At 37.5% G+C, this 21,962-nt stretch overlaps 1 pseudogene; it reads right to left on the bottom strand.

Moving 5' to 3' along the window:
* Positions 1–16,773: 16,773 nt before the first annotated feature.
* On the bottom strand, positions 16,774–20,449 carry LOC120075934 (annotated as a pseudogene).
* Between the last annotated feature and the right edge of the window lie 1,513 nt (positions 20,450–21,962).

The following is a 21,962-nucleotide window of genomic DNA, read 5'->3' as shown; positions in this document are numbered from 1 at the left end:
TTACAAAGATTACATAATTACAAGCATACAGCCAAGATATCACTTTTATAGAAAAATATTCTCAGGTGGCCCAAATATTTCTACAGAAACCCTAGTCCCTCATAAAACATGTGTACATAAACGGATTATCAACCTAAGTCTTTTAATAAGCCGAGTCTTTCGGTGGCAAGCAGCAGCAGGATCAACCTTGAGGAAACTGACTGCTACCTGAAAAGAGAAAACACAGAAATTCTGTGAGCTAAAAGCTCAGTGAGTGACTATAGAATCGTAAAGCAACAAGCGTAGCATCACTATAAACATGTAAATATACCAATGCGTAAACTCAAGCATTTGTCTCTATATGTAGTTGTAAACCATTCTCAGACATCATTAAACATTATTATTCCCTAGGTTAGAACGAGCCTAAATGCTCTAGCACCCAAACCTATTACCAACCAAGAAACCCATACTTCGATTTCTTATTCATAACTACCTATGTGCATGTGGCCACACTAAGTACCATCATATTTTAGGTACTTCTACTCAGATACCTTCTAAAATTTGTCCTTCAGTATCGAGCTACTATGATACCTTCTCATACGTCCTTCAGTATCAAATTTGCCCGATACCTTCTCAAATGTCCTTCAGTATTAAATTGGCCAGGTACCTTCTCAAATTTCCTTCGGTACCTAATTGGTTAGATACCTTCTCAACATCCTTCGGTATCAAATGTGTATTTTGTAAAACCAAATTAAGTTCCATTGCCTAGTATTTACGCAAGAGTTGTTCCATTGCCACTCATTTACAACAAAACTCATTCTCTCATAGTCTTCCTCTAGGAACCAGATATCAAAATCAGAAACACAGCTTTTGTAATGGTTACACAACATACGTTGGCCTGTGTTACACACATACAAGCTGGGAAACATGCATTAAGTTATTCTCCAACCATTTGTTGCTTGAGGAAATTTAAATACATCATTAATGTCACTGTGCTTTACTTGATCATATATGCATGAGTATTGGAAACCTTGAGTTTACTGAGTGACTCACTATTCGCCAGGCTCTTATTGGTTTATACACTTTCCCTAACTCTTCTTGGCCTGAAAAGATATAATTCCCGATTAAACTACTTAGAATTCCTAGTAAAATATCTCAAATAAAATATCCAAACTTCACCTCGGGCCTTGATTAATCTGTGGTTCTGCCTCTTCTGCAAATTCTCCACTTTTGTTCTTCTCCTCTTGTAATCTTTCTCCAGCAGAACACCCTTGAAAACTAGATTCTCCGAACTTTCAAATGGCACCAAATTCACTAAATTTACTTTTGTCAATTGCCAAAACCATACTGTCGAAGTTTCACTTTTTTTTTTAAGCTTCCTGCCACTTCCTGAGTTCAAAGAATTAATTGCCACGTCACTCCACACTTAGTGCCTCCAGCAGACTAATGATTGAGTTTCTTCATTTGATATTTTTTTTCCTTCCTTCATAATTCCTATAAACAACACAAATTTCTATTTAATAAATATGTAATATAACATTCCTTTGACTAAACATGCTTATTTAGAGAACCTAAGTTTGGGGGTTTACACTCCACATACATGTTTAAGTTACAACGATAACCATGGATGTTAGTTTACTGGTTTGTGGTTAATGCAACTAAAATATCATATATTTTATAGACAAAGTGAATAAAATATCAAATATTATTAATCACGGATATGTTTGTTCATACAAGGTTTATAAACTATAGGAACCTACGAGATTTAAGGCATCAACCCCAACAATCACATTGTCTTCCCCGTTATTCTAAGGACGAGAATCGTGCAGAGGTGTGGGCTTGCACTCAATCTTGGCTCAGGGAGGAGTATGAGCAATTTTTCTGAGAAAAATTTATGCAGAAAAACAAAAAGAATGAGCAGAAGGAAGGAGATGATGATTAGAGAATCTCTTTTTTCTCTCTCTCCTTTCTTTATGTAAAATTGAGAGATTTGAGGTTGAGGGAGTTATAACTCCCTCCCCTTTTTCTTTTATTTGAATTTTAATATATAAATAACTATATATATATAATTTAATTTATATAAATATTAAACTATATGTTATATTACATATAAAATATAGGCTATAGTTTATATTATATCATATATTATATAACCTATATATTTTATATAAATCACATTCATATAATTTAATATTTGAATCACATTCAAATAACAACTCCTCTCATCAAACTATATAAATCTAATATGAATCATATTGATATTAATTTTAACATATAGTTTCTATATTAATCATATTTACATAATTAATATTTGAATCATATTCAAATATTTATTTCTCTCATAAAACTATATAAATTTAATATGAATCATATTTCATTAAATTTTAACATATAGATTTTATATGAATTGTTCGCACAAGATTTCAATAGAAATTTATTTTGTGAAACTGAAACTTTGTATTTGTATTAATTTTGTGGAAAGTGACTACAATCTCTAATACATAATATTTTGATGCTTTAAAATAAACTATGGTCTTTAAGCTGGTTGATCTTCTTGAAAGAACGATCTTTGGGCTTGTTGATCTTCTTAGATGATCAGCCTTTGAGCTTGTTGATCTTCTTGGATGATCGACCTTTGGGGCTTGATGATCTTCTTGGACGATCAACCTTTGGGCTTGTTGATCTTCTTGGATTATTGGCCTTTGGGCTTGTTCATCTTCTTGGATGATCAACCTTTGGGCTTGTTGATCTTCTTAGATGATCGATCTTGGCTTGTTGTTCTTCTTGGATGATCGGTTTTTAGGCTTCTTGATCTTCTTGGATGATCGGCCTTCGAACTTATGGATTTTCGTGGAGGATTAGTGTTCACAAGAAGCTTCCGAAGAAACTTGTTTCGTGGAGTTGAACTTGAGTTGGTGTTGATGTTGATTTGATGCGATGTGGTTCGATCTCTAGTACTTGATCCTCTAATTCTCTCTCGGTTGAATGCGTACATTTGATGTATTTAGTGGGGCGTGTGGATGTTCTTGAGCTTTGAGTCTTGGAAGAATGTTTGTATTTTCAAAGGACTTCAGTCTTCAAGCTTGTTCAGAATGCTTGTATCTTTTTTAGCCTTCAGAATGTTTGCATCTTCAAAAGACTTCAGTCTTTAAGCGTGGTCAGAATGCTTGTATCTTCAAAGGACTTCAGTCTTCAAGCGTTGTTAGAATGCTCGTATCTTCAAAGGACTTCAGTCTTCAAGAATGATTAGAATGCTTGTATCTTCAAATGACTTCGGTCTTCAAAATGCCTGTATCTCCAAAGGACTTCAGTCTTCAAGCGTGGTCAGCTTTAGGAGCCAAGGAGTCTTTTGATTGTAGAGAATTCCCTCTAAGTTCTCTGAAGTGTAGAATTGTTGACCTTCACAAATGAGGAAAGCCTCTCTATTTATAGAGTTCTCAGGTGGGCTTCATGGGCTTAAGCTTGGTTGGCCCATTGACTTGACCCCTAGGCCCAACTAATTGACTTTAAGCCTTATTTGACATTTGGGTCAAATTAAGCCTATTTTTGGGCTCAATTGGACTTTTAACCCAAACAATAATATCAAATTGGGTCACCTGATTCGACGGTCATGATAAAACTATGTGGCGTCATCGAAATTTATCTTCAACTTCAATTTGGGACATATGACACTTCCTTGTTGGTCCCAAATTTGATGATTTGAAATTTCGTCATTAATTTAGTGAATGACGTGGCAGTTTTTTATTGGTCCAAAATTTCTTGTTCAACAAATGCCCCCTTTCGAGATTTATGCACATATATGAGTGGATGAATCTTGAACAATGTAATTTGAAATCAAAGTATGATTTTGACTCTTTTAATTTGATGCATCATCATAATCAAAATATGAGAATTTAGCTCAAATTTTTTATTTAAAATTTTGTTTGCTTGACACATTTTTCGCTAAATAAACAAAAAATGAATTTCAGTCTCTGACTTTCTTGTTCCCGAGTAAACTCTAATTTGAACAAAAGTAGAATTTATTCTCCACTTTAGATGCAAATTGAATTTTGAGTAGTATCCCAAATTTTAACAACTTTATTTTTTTTGTTCGGAATAATCTCAATTCTTCATGTAAATTTGAAGTATAATTTTGACTTTGCCTTTCTCTTAGCTTCAATTTTGATTTGGAGTAGAATTTCAAGTTCGTCTTTCTCTTTACTTCAACCTTGATTTGGTGAAGCTCGGAATGCGCCTATATTTTCATTTAAGGCAACACTTAAGTTATATAAAAGTTTCAACATTGGATAAAATTTTATTAGTACCCGAATAGTATTTTTGTCTCATTCCAATTTGATTTGACATAAACTTTAGAATATGCCAAATTTTGTCTTCAGAAAATTTGATTTTGACTATAATTTGGTTCGCATCCAACTCTCACCAATGTAAAAGTTGAAATATACTAAAATTTTGAGCTAAAATTTTGATTTAATTTGAATCTTTATAAAACTTGACAATTTCAAGTAAAATTTAGGTATTCAGATTATTGTTTGTTGTATCCTTTAACTTAGTCAAATATGGATTTCAACGAATTTTGTTAACTACCTCAACTAATTGAAAGAATCTTAATTGAATTTGAGACAAATCTTCCAACAGTTGTGATTTCTTTTATATATATTTCTTTAAACATAACCACTTCCTCATCTATAAATAGAGGTAAGTCTATTCGATGAATTTGTATGGTTACAGAATTTCTGTTAGATCCATTCGATGGCGAATTGATGGAAGCACCTGAACTTTTTATGAGAGCTTTTCCTCATTTGGATTTCTATTTTCATTGAGAATTTTCTTCTACTGTCCTCTTTAATTGATTTGTTTTCCCTACTTCTTGTTGCTTTCCAGGACAAAAGATCTTCCATTTGATGAGGCAAGTTGAGTCAATGGATGAAACTAACGATAAAAGAAAAAATTTCCCTTTTTTTCTTCTTCTCTTTTACTTCTTTTTTCCTTTTGTTTTCCGATTTTTTCCTCTTTTTTCATTCCTTTTTGTTTTTTTGTTTTGTTTTCTTTCCTTCTTTTTTACCCTTTTTCTATGTTTTTTTTCTACTTTTAATTTCTTCTCTTTAGAAACAAGTCAAATTTAATCAAATTTAGGCAATGAATTGAATCTTTTTTTTTTTACAATTCTGCCCTCTCCTTTTTTTATTCTTAATTTTTTTTTAATTCACCATTTTTCTAACAATTGGCCCCCACTTTTTTTTTACAAGAGTTAAGCTATTAGGGTTGTGAAGTAAATGAGGTGGCAACATCGAATTTTGGAGATGATGTGAAACTGTACTTGAATTTTGGAGATGAACCAAAGCAGCACTTGAATTTTGGAGATGAAACGAAGCCGCACTCGAATTTTGGAGATGAAGCGAAGCAGCGCCAGACTTTGGAGATGAAGCGAAGCCGTGCCAGACTTTGGAGATGAAGTGAAGCCGCGCTAGACTTTGTAGATGAAGCGAAGCCGCGCCAGACTTTGGAGATGAAGCGAAGCCGCGCCAGACTTTGGAGATGAAGCGAAGCCGCGCCAGACGTTGGAGATGAAGCGAAGTCGCGCCAGACTTTGAGAGATGAAGCGACGTCGTGCCAGACTTTGGAGATGAAGCGAGATGAAGCGAAGCCGTGCCAGACTTTGGAGATGAAGCGAAGCCGCGCCAGACTTTGAGAGATGAAGCGAAGCCGCGCCAAACTTTGAGAGATGAAGCGAGCCATGCTAGACTTTGAGAGATGAAGCGACCCATGCCAGACTTTGAGAAATGAAGCGACCCATGCCAGACTTTGAGAAATGAAGCGAGCCATGCCAGACTTTGAGAGATGAAACCAGCCATGCCATGACTTTGGAGATGAAGCGAAACCATGTCATGACTTCATAGATGGAGACATTGAAGATGGAGTGGAGCCATGCACACCGACCTTAAACTTGAAGAGGAGCGAAGTCGCGCACACCAGCCTGAAACTTGAAGATGGAGCGGAGCCAGACACATCGACCTTGAACTTGAAGATGGAAGCAGAGACATGCACACCAATCTTAAACTTGAAGATGGAATCAGAGCCATGCACATTGGTGACGGGAAATTAGAAGTCGAATTATTCAACAACTAAAATCCCGTGGACACAGTATGCAATGCATGTTCCTAAGATATGCGTTGATAGTCATGCGTTGATGGTCATGCATTGGAATGATAATGCGTTAATGAATGTATGCGATGACCATGCGTCCTGTCATAAGTTTTCTTACGCTCATGCCAAGTATAACGTGAACGCAAGTTTCTCGGATGATCCGAGGTCGAACATAGGGACTTGTAGCACAATGAATGTTGTGATGTGCATGCGGCGGTTTAAATAAAAGAATGGAAGGAAGGTTGCTAAGTTAACCCTACTTCTACTTCTATCTAACAGACAACACAATGAGAATATGCATGAGAGGTAGAGACACGACAACTCTTGACATGAAACAAATGAATGGGAAAGATAGATAAAATGCAGAGATGTTTTCATTGCAATACTTAAGAGTGACCGCAAGGGCAACCTTAGTCAACGCAAGTCGTGCGATTATGCTACACACACTAAAAGCCTAAATCTAGGACGTATGTGGTGGGTATGCATAGTGTCGAGATGACCACATATAACCACCATATCCTACTTCCTCGGTACATGCAATATCCTATCTGTAGGGTGCATATGCTGCATGAAAGCAAACAGAGCTTATCTCTAAGATCCCCATTCTTGCCTAAGCATTCCAATCCGCTCTCCCGAGTCTTAGATTTGGGTTTTAGACTACTCTCCCAAGTATGCCTAAATGATGAATGATGCACTCATAGGACAAGGTAACCACATGAACTTGGCTAACCTAAGATTGTTCCTATCCCTAGTGAACAATGACTTACATTACTTAATGCGACAAACCACCTACCCTCTCGGGCAGTTAGTTGTTGCTAACTTTACTCATAGACAAGTAATGCTTAGCCTATAGACAGGCGTTATTGTAGCTTCACATTAAGCAAATAAGGTTTTCTCACATACTCACACAACGCACACCTCTCGGTGGTTTGCTACATGCTTCATATTCCTAATCCACATGACAAAGTATGTGATACTCAAGCAATCTCACTAAGTGATGCAATGAATTTAAAGATGCTAAGTAAAGAAGATGGTGATGGAAACGAAGGAAACATAGAAATGTATTGAACACAAAATGTATTAATTCCTTAATCACAAAATGTAAACAATACAATATAAGAAAAGAAAGGAAAATGAAATGACCGGCTGGAAGCAAAGATTTTCTTCCAGTGGATTTGCGTCAAGGCTGCCAGTGGTGCCATGGATGGGCGGTGGAGCTGACTCTCCCGAGATCTAGCTCCGGTTGAAAGCTCTGGTCATCACTCAGAATTGTTGAAGGAGGTGAAGAACTCTCAAACGTCTTCTCACGCATTTTGTCCCGATCACGGGGAAAATCCCCAGATTAGTTGAATTTCTGCTCATCGGCNGCATTTTGTCCCGATCACGGGGAAAATCCCCAGATTAGTTGAATTTCTGCTCATCGGCTTCTATTTATAGAGCTTGGATCGCCGACAGCAATGGACTGCTCTAAGTCTGACATTCGGCGCGTTAGTCCTTTTCTGAACCTCTGCCTCTAACGGCGTGGTAGGTGAAATGTCAACATCAACTTTTGATTTTCTCAAGGTAAATGCGTTGAGGCGTTCATTTCACCAACCTTGCGTTGATCCCATTAGTATGTGTTGTCTCATAGTCGCAATCATCCAATAATCGCATTCGCTTAATGCCGCAACTATACACGATGACTGCAATCACTTGACGAGCGCAACTCCCATGCGATGGACGCATATGACTAATTACCGCAACATCCATGCATTAATTGATGCATTCGTCTTTGCGATGGAGAGCTTCTCCACATGCAGTCGTCTATGCGGTGGTCTGGTTTCTGCGTTTGCGTCCATTTCCTGTTTTAGCTACAAAAATAGAACATTGAACGCATAATAACACATAATAACAGGTTAGCTAAGATTCAACATGCTGATCGACGCAAACTCATTTTCTCATGAATTCCTAGCACAATTATTGCATATTCTGCTTAACAACCTTCATAATTCTAAGTAATAGGCCTAAGATGACATGCATTTCTACATGCCATCACACATCGATCTTACACTTGAAGATGGAAGCGGAGCCATGCACATTGATCTTGAACTTGAAGATGGAAACGGGCCATGCACATTGATCTTGAACTAAAGATGGGAACGGGCCACGTACACTGATCTTGAAGATGAAGGAACATCGATGAAGCCTTTGAACTTGAAGATGGAGAAGAATCGATAAAGCCTCTGAACTTGAAGCTGGAGAAGCATCGACGGAGCCTTTGAACTTGAAAATGGAGAAGCATCGATGGAGCCTCTTAACTTGAAGATGGAGAAGCATCGATGGAACCTCTAAACTTGAAGATGGAGAAACATCGACGGAGCCTCTGAACTTGAAGATTGAGAAGCATTGACGGAGCCTCTGAACTTGAAGATTAAGAAGCATCGACGGAGACTCTGAACTTGAAGATGGAGAAGCCTCGATGGAGCCTCTTAAGTTGAAGAAGGAGAAGGATCGACGAGACCTTCACACTTACGTTTGAAAAAGTATCAGAAAATTCTCCGCATTTGAGTTTGACGAAACATCGAAAAATGCTCAGCATTTGAGTTTGACGAAACATCGACGAATGCTCCGCATTTGAGTTTCATGAAACATCGATGAATGCTCCACATTTTAGTTTCATGAAACATTGATGAATGCTCCGCATTTAAGTTTCATGAAACATCGATGAATCATCGGTAGTAGGCTTGACTTTGTGACTTTGAGCATGAAGATGGCATTGCAAAGCCTCCAAACTTTAGCATGAAGATGGAACATCAATGAAATCTCTGTATTTGAAGATGGACAAGCATCGATGGAGCCTCTGAACTTGAAGATGAAGGAGCATCAATGAAGCCTTTGAATTTGTAGATGGAGGAGCATCCAAGTTTGATTTTGAAGAGGAAGCGAAGTGCATTCCAAGTGTGTGTCTTTTATTTACTGTGCTAGCTTCTTACAAGGGATGAACATCTTCAATCTGTTGTGTTGCCCCCAATAGGGATGAACATCTTTAATCTAGAGTGTCATTCTTTAGAAGGGATGATCAACATTAATTTTGTAGTATCATACTTAGGTGGTTGTGGTACCTTTTCTGATAGACTAAACTTAAATTTCTTTAAGTTGCCTTTGTATCCTTAAAGAAAGGGATCAAATCATGACGTAGTTCAAGTTTTTTTTTTTTTTTTTAACTGGACTGAACTTGAAGTTTCTTTCAAGCTGCCTATATACCTTCATAATGATAAGGATCAAGTCATAATTGAACTTAAATTTCTTTAAGTTGCCTACGTACCCTTTATAATGACAGGGATCAAGTCGTAACGTAGTTCGTACAATTTTTTTTTTTTTTTTTGGCCGTTCACATTTTAAGCTCATGCGGGTTAGGAGCATCATGCAGTTTAGGCTCTTGTGATGAGAAGCTTCTTCATTTAAACTTCAGAAGCTCTCATTTCATCATGGTTTTGATCATCCTCTTCATTTATAGGATTCGTCAATATGATGAGTTTTGGTTTCACTATCAAGGAACCTCCTGTACTTATGTCAACAGAAAATTTCCTTTTCATGCATGAAGGGACACGACTGTGAATCTTTTCGTCGTTGTTTTCTTCATGGAATGGCGTTGCCTTCAAGATTTTTATCCTTCCTTTATGTTGATCGCTTATTGTCTTGAGACGATCAAAAGCAGATGTTGAAGGTCGATCTTTCTTTGATGTGAATATACTTAGCCTTTTGAAGACTGAAGTTTGAGTAGAAGTAGTTGTTAGACATTGGTCTTCTTCTCCTACCGTGGCCATACTCAATCTTTGAAAGACTGAAGATCGAGCACTTAAAGGCTTAATACGATCGAAGACAGAAGTTCTTTGCTTCATTTCTTCTGAGTCGTTGACTTCTTCGACAATTATATGATTGTTGTCAATTTCCACTATGCCGACAGTGTGACATGCAATAACTTCTGATACTTTTTCTGGATGCTTATTGAGAAAGCTTCTTGGGAGAAATTCTGCCAAAGTTGTTGGCCGTCGGAATTGAGGGAAGTCCTTGTCTTCTTTTTTAGCAAGCTTAGGCTTCCATGTCATCTTTTTGCCTTTCTTTTTATGAGTCTTGTTCATTCTTCTATAGCTTCGATAGGAACGCGACTTTTTTTGGGTGGAGCATGGCTATCTTCTTTTTCGACGAGTCACAACTATCCACCCTTCGTTGTCATCTTCAACAAGCTCATCTTCCTTTATGGAATTTGTTGTTTGAATCTCTTGCTGGAACCGAACAACTATAGGCTCAAAGGCTCCAAACTGGATCAGGCTTTTTCTTTGAGCATGGAACACGGGTAGTGTTGAAACACTTGAAGTCACCGCTACTGTAGCGTGATTTGTCTGAGCTACTTCATCCAAATCTAGCTCAATCTTCTTTTCACGAGCCAACTTCAGAATTTGTTCCTTCAGTACGAAGGACCTTTCAACTGGGTGACTAACGACCCGATGATACTTGCAGTAGTTAGGATCATCTCCTTTTCCTGCTTGTTCCGGACGCTTGCATTCCGACAGCTGAATAAGTTGCTTCTCTAATAGTTGCCCTAACATACATGCCACATCAGAGTCAAGGAATGGATAAACCTTCTCTTGTCTTTCTTTAAGAGTTAGACGACGCTTCTCACCCTCATTGCGCCTTCTTTCAAAATTTATTTGTTTTCCTTTGGAGAAAAATTTCAGCGGGGTCACTAAACGACCATAGATTCTTTGTGGCACTATCCACGAACTTTTCAGTGCCCTTGGTTTCATTCTTGTATTTTCTCCCTTCAGGGACTAGGAAATCTTTAGTTCCCCTATTGGCGATGCTCAGCTCCATATCATGTGCGCGGGTTGCCAGCTTCTCAAACATACGAGGTTTTATCCTTTGTATGATGTAGAGAAGCTCCCAGTGCATGCCTTGAGTGCACATCTCTACTGCAGATGATTCAATGAGTCTATCTTTACAATCCAGACTTAAAGCTCTCCATCGGTTGATGTAATCCATGATTGTCTCTCCCTTCCACTGTTTGGTGTTCGTCAGCTCCATCATGCTAACAGTGCACCTTGTACTGTAGAAACGGTTCAGGAACTCCCTTTCTAGTTATTCCCAACTGTCAATCACTTCTGGCTCCAAATCAATATACCAATCGAAAGCATTTCCTTTCAAGGTATGGACGAATTGCTTGATTAACTGGTCCCCTTTGGTTCCTACATTTTCGTAGGTTTCAATGAAATGTGCAACATGTTGTTTTGGATTGCCCTTTCCATCGAACTGCTGGAACTTTGGAGGTTGATACCCAGTTGGCATTCTTAGGTTGTTGATTCTCTTGGTGTACGGCTTGGAGTACATGAAGGAAGACTGTGATGGTCTTTCGTAATGAACCCGTATGGAGTTTGTAATCATATCCTGCAGCTGTTGAATTGACAGGGTGGCAACAGAGGTAGATTGTTATGGTTGGTCTTCCTGCAAGTCAGTCTTTCCTTTGTCATTGGCTTTTGTAGTTGAAGATTGACTCAACTTAGCAGTTTCTCGAGCCTGTATTTCATCTCTTAAAGCAGCGATTTCATGATCTCGCTCTTCTACAGCTTTCATTAGGAGATTTATCTTTATCTCCATATTTGCCATGGTCGATTCAGTCATTACGTCAGTCATCATCATAGACACTACATCAAACTGTGATTCTTTCTCTGATGGATCAGTAGCAAAAGCATAGTTGTCGAACAAGGATTTTCTCTGATGACGATCCCGCCTTTAGGACATTCCATCAGTTGGTCCCAGATTTCCTCTGTGATGACAGAGCTTATGTAAGTGTTGCTTACGACGGTAGCTTTGGAAGCAGCTTTCTTTGGTGCCATTTGTCAATTTGTTGAGTTGGATGACAAGAGAGAGATGAGAGGTAGAGATGTCTCACTGGGTGTGCCAATTTGTTCGCACGAGATTTCAATAGAAATTTATTTCGTGGAACTGAAACTTTGTATTTGTATTAATTTTGTGGAAAGTGACTACAATCTCTAATACATAATATTTTGTTGCTTTCAAAATAAACTATAGTCTTTAAGCTGGATGATCTTCTTGAATGATCGACCATTGGGCTTGTTGATCTTCTTAGATGATCGGCCTTTGGGCTTGTTGATCTTCTTGGATGATCAACCTTTGGGGCTTGATGAACTTCTTGGACGATTAGCCTTTGCGCTTATTGATCTTCTTGGATGATCGACCTTTAAGGTTGTTGATCTTCTTAGATGATCGACCTTGGCTTATTGATCTTCTTGGTTGATCAGCTTTTGGGCTTGTTGATCTTCTTGGATGATCGGCCTTCGAACTTGTTGATCTTCTTGGAGGATTAGTGTTCACACGAGGTTTCGAGAGAAACTTTTTTTGTGGAGTTGAATTTGAGTTGGGGTTGATGTTGATTTGATGCGATGTGGTTCGATCTCTAGTACTTGATCCTCTAATTCTCTCTCGATTGAATGCGTACGCTTGATGTATAGAAGCAGGGCGTGTGGATGTTCTTGAGCTTCAAGTCTTGGAAGAATGTTTGTATCTTTAAAGGACTTCAGTCTTCAAGCTTGTTCAGAATGCTTGTATCTTTTTCAGCCTTCAGAATGCTTGCATCTTCAAAGGACTTCAGTCTTCAAGCGTGGTCAGAATGCTTGTATCTTCAAAGGACTTCAGTCTTCAAGCATTGTTAGAATGTTTGTATCTTCAAAGGACTTCAGTCTTCAAGCATGGTTAGAATGCTTGTATCTTCAAAGGACTTCGTTCTTCAGAATGCCTATATCTCCAAAGGACTTCAGTCTTCAAGCGTGGTCAGCTTCAGGAGTCAAGGAGTCTTCTGATTGTAGAGAATTTTCTCTAAGCTCTCTGAAGTGTAGAATTGTTGACCTTCACAAATGAGGAAAGCCTCTCTATTTATAGAGTTTTCAAATGGGCTTCATGGGCTTAGGCTTGGTTAGTCCATTGACTTGGCCCTTAAGCCCAACTAATTGGATTTGAGCTTTATTTGACATTTGGGTCAAATTAAGCCTATTTTTGGGCTCAATTGGACTTTTAACCCAATTAATAATATCAAATTGGGTCAAATTAATCTTACCTGATTCAACGGTCATGATAAAACCATGTGGTGTCATCGAAGTTTGTCTTCAACTTCAATTTGGGACACATGACACCTCCTTGTTGGTCCCAGATTTAATGATTTGGAATTTCGTCATTAATTTAGTGAATGATGTGGCAGCTTTTTATTTATCCAAAATTTCTCGTTCAACATGAACCATATTTATATAATTAATATTTGAATTATATTCAAATATTTTTTTCTCTTATAAAACTATATAAATTTAGTATGAATCATATTCACACTAAATTTTAACATATAGTTTTTATATGAATCATATTTATATAATTAATATTTTAATCATATTCAAATATTTTTTTTTTGTCATAAAAATGTATCAACATACATTACATTATATAATGTATCAATATACATTATTTAACTATATCTTATATAATTAATTCCATTTAATTAATTTGAACAATTCAAATCACACAAAAATTAATTTGATTCTCACTAGTCCTCATTGAGCTAACAAAGAAACCTTGTAGACCCATGGATTGAAGCTTAAATGATACGAGATTAATTTATTAATCTTTTTAATCAAATTAATCAACATTCATTAACTGCTAGCTTCCACTAAAGACCAACAGCTAAACTCTTTGCGATATAGATATATTTATGCTTCCATTAGATATAACCAATCAACAGTGCGTTGTCCCTTCACAAATTACTCGTAAGTACAGCTGGGTCAAATTATCGTTTTACCCCTATAGTTACATCTAACTCCTTAAGTACCACTGATCTCTCTAATAATAAATTAGTCATAGTCCAACTATGACCGAACCCATTTTGGGCCAGGACAAGATGAGGCGGCTCATTGTTCAAGTCCGGAGTTAGCCCTTAAGGGAACAATTTATCTTCTTATCTTAACTATAGGGAATGAGTGAATTCCTTCTTGCGTAGTTGTGTTTCTAGCTTCCCAATCAAACGAATCCCCAAAATGGTACGCTTATTGAGTCGACGAATTTTGTCACTCTCACCCACGCAAATCAAAGAATCATCCTCATGGGCAGGAGTTCACAACTCACCCAGGATTAAGGTCAAGTCATCTATGGTCATCTTGGTGAAATGTAAGTCCTTTCTAGTAACAGCGTTATAAAGAGAGACTTAACATTTTGTGGTCCAGTCTTTATACAAGCTCTTTTATATAGGATACCCCTGCTCACATGTCTCCACGAGAATGATAAGGATCATATCATTATAGTACTTTACAACAATTGTAACAACTACAAAGCGGGTTGTATTAGTAGTGTTACCAGGATAAGGCACCCAACCTTATCCATATACTACAGACTATTTTTTTTATCACTTAAACATGATCTACTTGTATGTCTCCTCATACATGTTTAAGTTACATCAAATAACCTTGGATCTTAGGTTAATGGATTATCGCACAAGTAATATAAAATTGTACTACAGACAAGACAAGATCACTAATCATATTCCTGAGCTCAGAAATCTGCTTGGTCTTTTGCTCTCTCTCTTCGGCAGCTTGCCTTGCACGCAATGGAAAGTACATACTAAACGCTCTATTCTCCATGGCAAACCTAATACAAGGAAAAAAAACAAATCAAAAGCAAAAGAATGCTCTAACTAGAAACTTAACCAAATGAACATAAATGGTGTTCTAACCAAATGAACATAAATGGTGTTCTCGACAACGGCACCATTTTGACTTTTTCCTTTTTTCAGTGTCATTTAATTCCCAAAAAGAGTCCCAAATCAAAAAAAAAAAAATTGTAATACCGAACTACTCCTATCACTACAAAGACGTAGCAATAGTGGTAAGCTCAGGTCGATCCATAGAAAAGTGCAACTTGTTTCATTAAGTTAATTCTCTAGTTATAGCAGTAATTGGAGGTTTTGGTGTGGAAGAAATAATTGTGCAAGAAACTAAAATAAAGGAAAATGTACTCAAGGTTGGAGATTCTAGCTCTTGGGAGTAATTGGGCTCCTATATAAGTCCTTATCATCGAATTATTTTTTATTAACTAGTATCGATCATGCTTTGCACAATGACTTATTTGACTCGACCTAACTAGCCTTTACTAAGGCGGACAATAGCAAGGACCAAATCATGCAAGCGACCCAAGTATAATTAAAACCTTCTATGAAGCTCCAATTAACTAAATGCAATCAATCCTATGGAATCCTTAGCGGTTGTGAAGAATCAATTACATTTGCATTAAATCCTAGGTTTCTATTATGTGGTTAATTAACCTAACTTCCTTGGACCAAATCAAATCAAGTATTTTAAAATTCATGGTTAGACTATAAACCCTAGCATGCAAGATTTAATATTTGCAACTTAATGACTTAAGCTAGACGAAGAATCAAGACATCGTACCAACCTAAAATCTCTAGCATACAACATGCATTTAAAGGAAATGGTGTCAATTGATCCAATAAACATGCATCGTAGAATTAAATAGATCCAAAGATGCATATAACACTATGAAATTAATATAAATAATCTCCACGAGTTACATAGGTTTACATCCCAAGAACTAGAACCAAACAACTCATCTCATCGTCTTCATAGACAAAGAAAGAAGAGGCAAGTTGATCCAAGCCATGAAATACAACCCAAAAATCCTAAACTAATCCTAAGCTAAGATGCAAAAAGAATTAAAAACAAGTTGAGCAGTCATCCTCCTCTTTTCTCCATCCTCCATTGCATGATCAACCCTAAAAAAATAATAAATAGGTATTTATAGAATCAAGGGCAGCACAAAGCATGGCGCAACTGCCCCCTCTCAGTTGATGCCCCCGCACGTGCCTTCGTAAGAAGTCTGTCAAAATCCGTAGTACCGCAGCACTTTTGCCTAGGCATACAACTGCCTTGTGCACAGCGCAGGGCGCCGAGCAAGAGCAGCCCTGCACTCCTTCCATTTTGCCCCATTTGCAGCTACTTGCTCCGTTTTGGCCCAAAATACACCCGGATCGTCCTAATGGTCCCCTTCTGCTTGTTTTTCTATCAAAAATACTAAATAGAGCATTAAATACCTAAGAACTAACATGATTTAGATGAGAATAGATAGCACTTTTGGAGAGCTATCAATCCTCACCACAACTTCAGAAATATCTAATACTAGTTGATCTAAGAACAAAAATGAAAACAAAAATACAATGAGCTGTTTGAGAGTGTAGTTTCTGGTTTCATTGGAAACAGCCAATAATACACTATAAATCTGTCACTCTCCTCCAACTTCCTCTTCTTTTTTTTTTTCTTTTTTTTCATTTCATTTTATTTTATTTGGCCTCTCTGAGTTTTGTCTATTATTCTTCAAGTTGTATCAAATAAAAAAGGGAAGAAATATCAAAATTATGGCTTTGAATGTATCCAGAAGTCAGTTGATGATCCATTCCAGTCATTTCCAACCACCATTTTGGCTGATCTCCTCAACTATTTTGCTTCTTTTTAATGTTTCTGCATGTGATATGGAATCTTTTATGAGATTTTGTTGGATTTAACCAACATCAGAATCAATTTCAAATAATAGCCTGAAAAAACATATTGAAAGCTTTACATATTTCAATCAATCCACAGCACCAAAACTCACATTTGCTAAGCAGTGAAAGTACATTAGACAGATCTATATACATAAAAACTAGCACATCTTCCTGTTTACATAATTTCCTCTTAACATTTATTGTTCTAAAAGTTATTTATATAACAAGGTGGTAGAGCAGCCAAGAAGAACAAAGTAATTTTGAAGAAAGAAAAAGAAAATACTAGAACCAAATCTACTAAGTTGATTCTACAATATTTACAACAGAGAACTTTAGTAGTAGTACTGACCCTGATCTTCTAAATGTAATCTCTGAGAGATAAATCAGAAAAAAAACCCTTGCATTATCAGAGCTATCATCAAACAACAACTCTCCTGCCCTTCTTTCTTGGCTCAATCTAATGATAACAAGGTTGGTTGCTCAATTTCAAAATTGGCAAGATGTACCAAGCCTCTGCCTCTGCCTCTGACCTAGAGTAGCAGATTTTCGCTTCACAAAGGCCGGGTGAAGTAGCTCTTGAAACTTGTCTAAGAACAATGACCATGAATCCTCATTCATGTCAGCTAGCTTCACAAACGTTACACTAGCTGGAAGCTGTTCATTTGCACTCCTGATCCCAGAAGATGTATTTGTCATCATGTATCCATTCTCAGGTCTTGTTCCAAAGTACTTGCTATGTTTCTTTTTCTTCTCACCTAGACTGGAATTCTTCAGTGACATGGAAAGCTTTGAAATAGTTGGAATTCTATCAGAAGAAAACGGATCGAAGAAGCCCCCTCGATCAACTTCCTCACCGTTTTCTTCCTCGATGCTTTCCTCCAGTTTAAGAAGAGGAAAACGTCCATGTATACTGCCACCGACGCTGAAGTGGAATGGTGTTGTTGGGTAAAAATCATCTGCTTCTATCTCTTGGCTACAATCTGACTCTTCAACATCGCAGTCAATATCAAATTGAAATTCCTCATCGCCTAAATCAATCCGAGGGGATAAGACCTCCTTCTCTTCGATCAGCTGCTAAGCCTTCCATGCATATAAGTTCCAGTTCACTGGGATCCTCCTCTTCCGCTACGAAACTTCGGAGTCATCATCTCGCCGATCTCAGCAAGACAGAGACCAAATGCAGCAGCCTCCTTCAGGAAGATAGTGCAGAGAATCAGAACCCTGAGACAAGCTCACGAATCATTGGGAAGTCAATCCTCAGGATCTTCACTGTCTTCAAATGGATTGAGGTTTTTGATATACTTGAGCTCGTCATCGCTAAAACGGAATCGACGCCTGCGGCCAATGAATCCACTCAAAATATGGATCCTCTAGCGTTTCGGGCAGACAGAGTCCATGATCAATAGGAATAAGCTCCACTTGACCAAACCTCCCAACACCATCAAGTTTCCTACAAAAGATTTCCAGCATGCCTATCTGTGTTAAAAACTCTAATGTCTAGAATGCCTATACGATGCACAGCCACTACTGGGAAGCTGGAAGTTCCGTGATCACTGGCATCAAAATCGTGCCGTATGAATTCTTGAAACGATGCAATCTTTGCTAACCAGCTTCTTCTTAATTGACATGTTACCATTTACTCCATCATTGACATTGAAGATGGAGTGGGTAATCTTCACAAGGCAGTGGGAGGCACATTAGCAAAGTGATCATAGTCAAGAAGATAAGCTGCAACCTCACAGAAATCCAGTCTCCCCGACACGCACTGATCTTTTTAACCCAGGTTGACCAAGAGCTTTACCAACAAACCCTTTGGATTGTTTGGTGCAAAAGGTTCTTCATCCGTAGGCTTCACAATCGCAACGCTCTCACCTCTGTTATTTCTGAAATAGTATGCACCACCAAGTCCACTATGAACAGGAATAGGATCTACACCAATTTTAATAGCTTTTTAATCTCACCAACCAGTTGTTTTGTCCTAAAAAAGCGATCAGAATGCCCAATATCTCAATAGGACCACTTTGATCCCTTTGCTGAATATCCTTCCAGTAGGTGAGAGACAAGGAGTCGACGAGCTTCTGTGCAAAATGTTTCGTGTAAGAAGGAGGGGAGAATCGTTACGTACAGCACTGAGGTCATTCTTGAGTACCATATCTCCAAATGTCAAAGAGCTCATCAGTTGGTACATTAAGTGAATCTGCAACCTCCTCTTCACGGTATGAGCATTATCACTCCGATCCAATTCCATCCCAAGGACACAAACCAGTGTCGGTTTGCACAAAAGACCCTTCTCCGCCCTGTAGGCTGTTTTCCTTCCATCCTCTTGCTCCCCCCATACTCTCCACTGAGTGGACTCTTAAAGGCTGCTGCCACTGCCATTTGAGTCTGGAGAGGGCTATCCAATTTACGATGCATTAATTATAAATGTGCACAGACAGTGTCGGCAGCAGGCAAAAGAGGAGGCAGCAATGGAAGAGAGTTCCTTCTCCCCCAAAGAAATGGCCAACTCTATAGCCGATGCTGAATGAGCTGCAACAAATTCTTGTACCCGAAAAATCATTAATCGGTCGACGCAGTAAGGAAATCCCACTAAAGATTCTCAGTGAAGGAATACCCACAAGAAACCAGCAAAGAAGAGGCTGAAAGACTTTATATTAGACCCACTTACCCATTGAACAGGATATGAAGAGCCCAATCTGTCAAAGAAACCCAATATTAGATTTATTTAAGAAAATAACCAAATAAAAGAAGATAATTCATGGCAATTAGATCCAACCATGTATAAATTGTGGTACGGCGCAAGCCCCTTGTATTTACAACAATGAAGCAATAAAAAAATTAATTAAATTAAATTAGTATCGACTAAAAGTAGGGATTTTCCGACTGTTTTCCAGGAAAGAAAGCAAAACAGTAACATGTCTAAATGGATTGTTTCAAAACTCAGAGGCAAGAATCAAGAACAACTCAGCCAAAGTTCCATTGAATTAGTCTATATAAAAGTTTGTAGATCAGTATTTTCTTTTCATTTTTAGATCCCCTGGTAGTTAACACACACGATAGCAAGCCCTCTACTTCAAAATTAAATGCAATGAAGGCAGAGTAGAGAGAACGCATAAATTGCGGCACACTTATTTTAATAAATTGGTCTTGAGTCCAGATTGGTCTCTGAAGACTGAAGAAGAAAAGAATTAAAAACAACCATGATGCCAGTATATCATCTCACACGCAATGCAGAAAAAATAAAACAAACGAAAAAAAAAATTATTCCTCATTCTATTATCCTCAGATCCCCAAATTCCGCAAAAATTACAAGAGAAATGACCACGAACATAAATCCTCAGATTCCATTAATAGATAAAACAAACAAAAAAAACCATAATCAGAAGGAGAAACTCACCGAAAGTAGAGATCTGAGAGAAACGAAGGGAAAAATCAAAGAACGTAACGCATAGCAATGAATGAGTCTGATTCAATCAAAGAAAGTCCAAGAAGAAGAACAAGAAGGTCCAGTCCTCAAAAATGGGGGGAAATTCCTTCGTTCACAACAGAAACAGAACCCTCCCAATTCTTCGTTCTCTGTTTCACTGGTTGAAAGAAGCTCAGTAGTCAGTCCTATACCTTCTTCTTCTTCTTCTTCTTCTTCTTGTTTAACCTAACGCGGCAAAGCTAGGGTTAAATCCACAAACTCTAGTTAGAAACTTGGAATCAGAACTTCTTTCTCACTGAATGTGCTTCGTGATTAGAAGACTCCAGAACAAGAAAAAATGGGGCCGCCGGAGCAGGGATGGAAAATCTGGGCCGTCGGATGAATCGGTTGTGGGACCGAAGAAGAAATGGGGAGATAGACACGTGGGGCAAGTGGATTGGAAGAGTGAAGTGGTCATGGGCCCCATTGGTGAATGGGTCTTCAGTATATTGGGTGTCAGCAAATAGCTCGGGATTTTTTTTCTTTATGTTTATTGTTCGATGAATCAGGTGAATACACGTATTAATCAATTTAATATTAGGAAAGTTTCCTTGAAAAAATTAGACTAATATTGTTGTTTTCAAAAAGTATTTATAAAATTATTGTTGTTCGAAAACTATTAATAAAGATATTGTAGTTTTTTTTTTTTGTCCATTTTAAGTTGTTGAGTCTTCAAAATTCGACCAACGAACTTGAATCTTCCATTCTATTTTTTATTAATTTTCAATTAATTCGACCTCAATTTTTTCAATTTTTTTAATTTTCCATTATGTTATTACTTAGTATATTCCACTTTACATTTTTTTTATTATTTTTTAAACCATCTTAACTTAACTCTAAAAAGAACAAATTAAAAAAAATAATAACTCATAAAAATGATAAAGTATAAATTAAAATATCTCATTTATATAAAAATAATTACAAAAATCAATGTATCCCACAAGGCAAACGTCATCGATTTCGAGCTGGTTGTCGTCGTCGACTTCGAACTTAAAGTTGCTCTAGTACCTCTGCAGATGCTTCATAATATAAATATTCATTATGCTCTCTACGACCCCGACCATGTCTATGAACATATGAAGATGATGGAACAACCTCTGAGTCATAATGTCCTGAACCAAATGTTGGCATCATCATCGAACTAACATAATCAGTTTGACTCTGCATTCGCATCACAGGGGCAACTCTTCCACATTGTGGGCAACCTCATCGAACTCATCCTCTTTCCGAACAGGTTCTCTACGTCTAAGAGTTGGTGGAGGAACTGGATGAACTATAGGTATATCGTACATATAATGTATCTCCTCCATATAGCTCTAGTTGTCAATACATATAGCAAGAACTTGTTCGGATCATTCGCAACATCACGAAGCTACTGTTCTTCGATCTCTGTGAATTATAAAACAATTAGATAATATTTAAAATAAATTTAAATTAAAAATAATTAGATAATATTCATTCATTTACCAGATGACCCACAACTGCTCTCAGACGAGTGACGTAGCGTCTTTGATATTATTATACCAATGAATGTAGTGTTGAGTGACATCCCTGTCAAACTGTTCAATAGAAACCCCCACTACAATAAACTTTGCACGATAGTGCCATCGCACTACCAAATGTGCAACTTTTTCAGACCAATCTCCGGTCCTTAAGTAAATATCATGTAGTAGGGGTTATCGTCCACTCACCAATGTGAAAACATATGAGAGGACTTATCGTCCGCATATATATTTCCACTCACCAATACAAAAATTGGGCAAAGTGTGCAAAATAATTTTGTAC

This window comes from Benincasa hispida, chromosome 4 (genome assembly GCF_009727055.1).
Source record: "Benincasa hispida cultivar B227 chromosome 4, ASM972705v1, whole genome shotgun sequence".
Lineage (NCBI taxonomy): Eukaryota > Viridiplantae > Streptophyta > Magnoliopsida > Cucurbitales > Cucurbitaceae > Benincasa > Benincasa hispida.
This window is presented reverse-complemented; position numbering and strand designations above follow the sequence as displayed.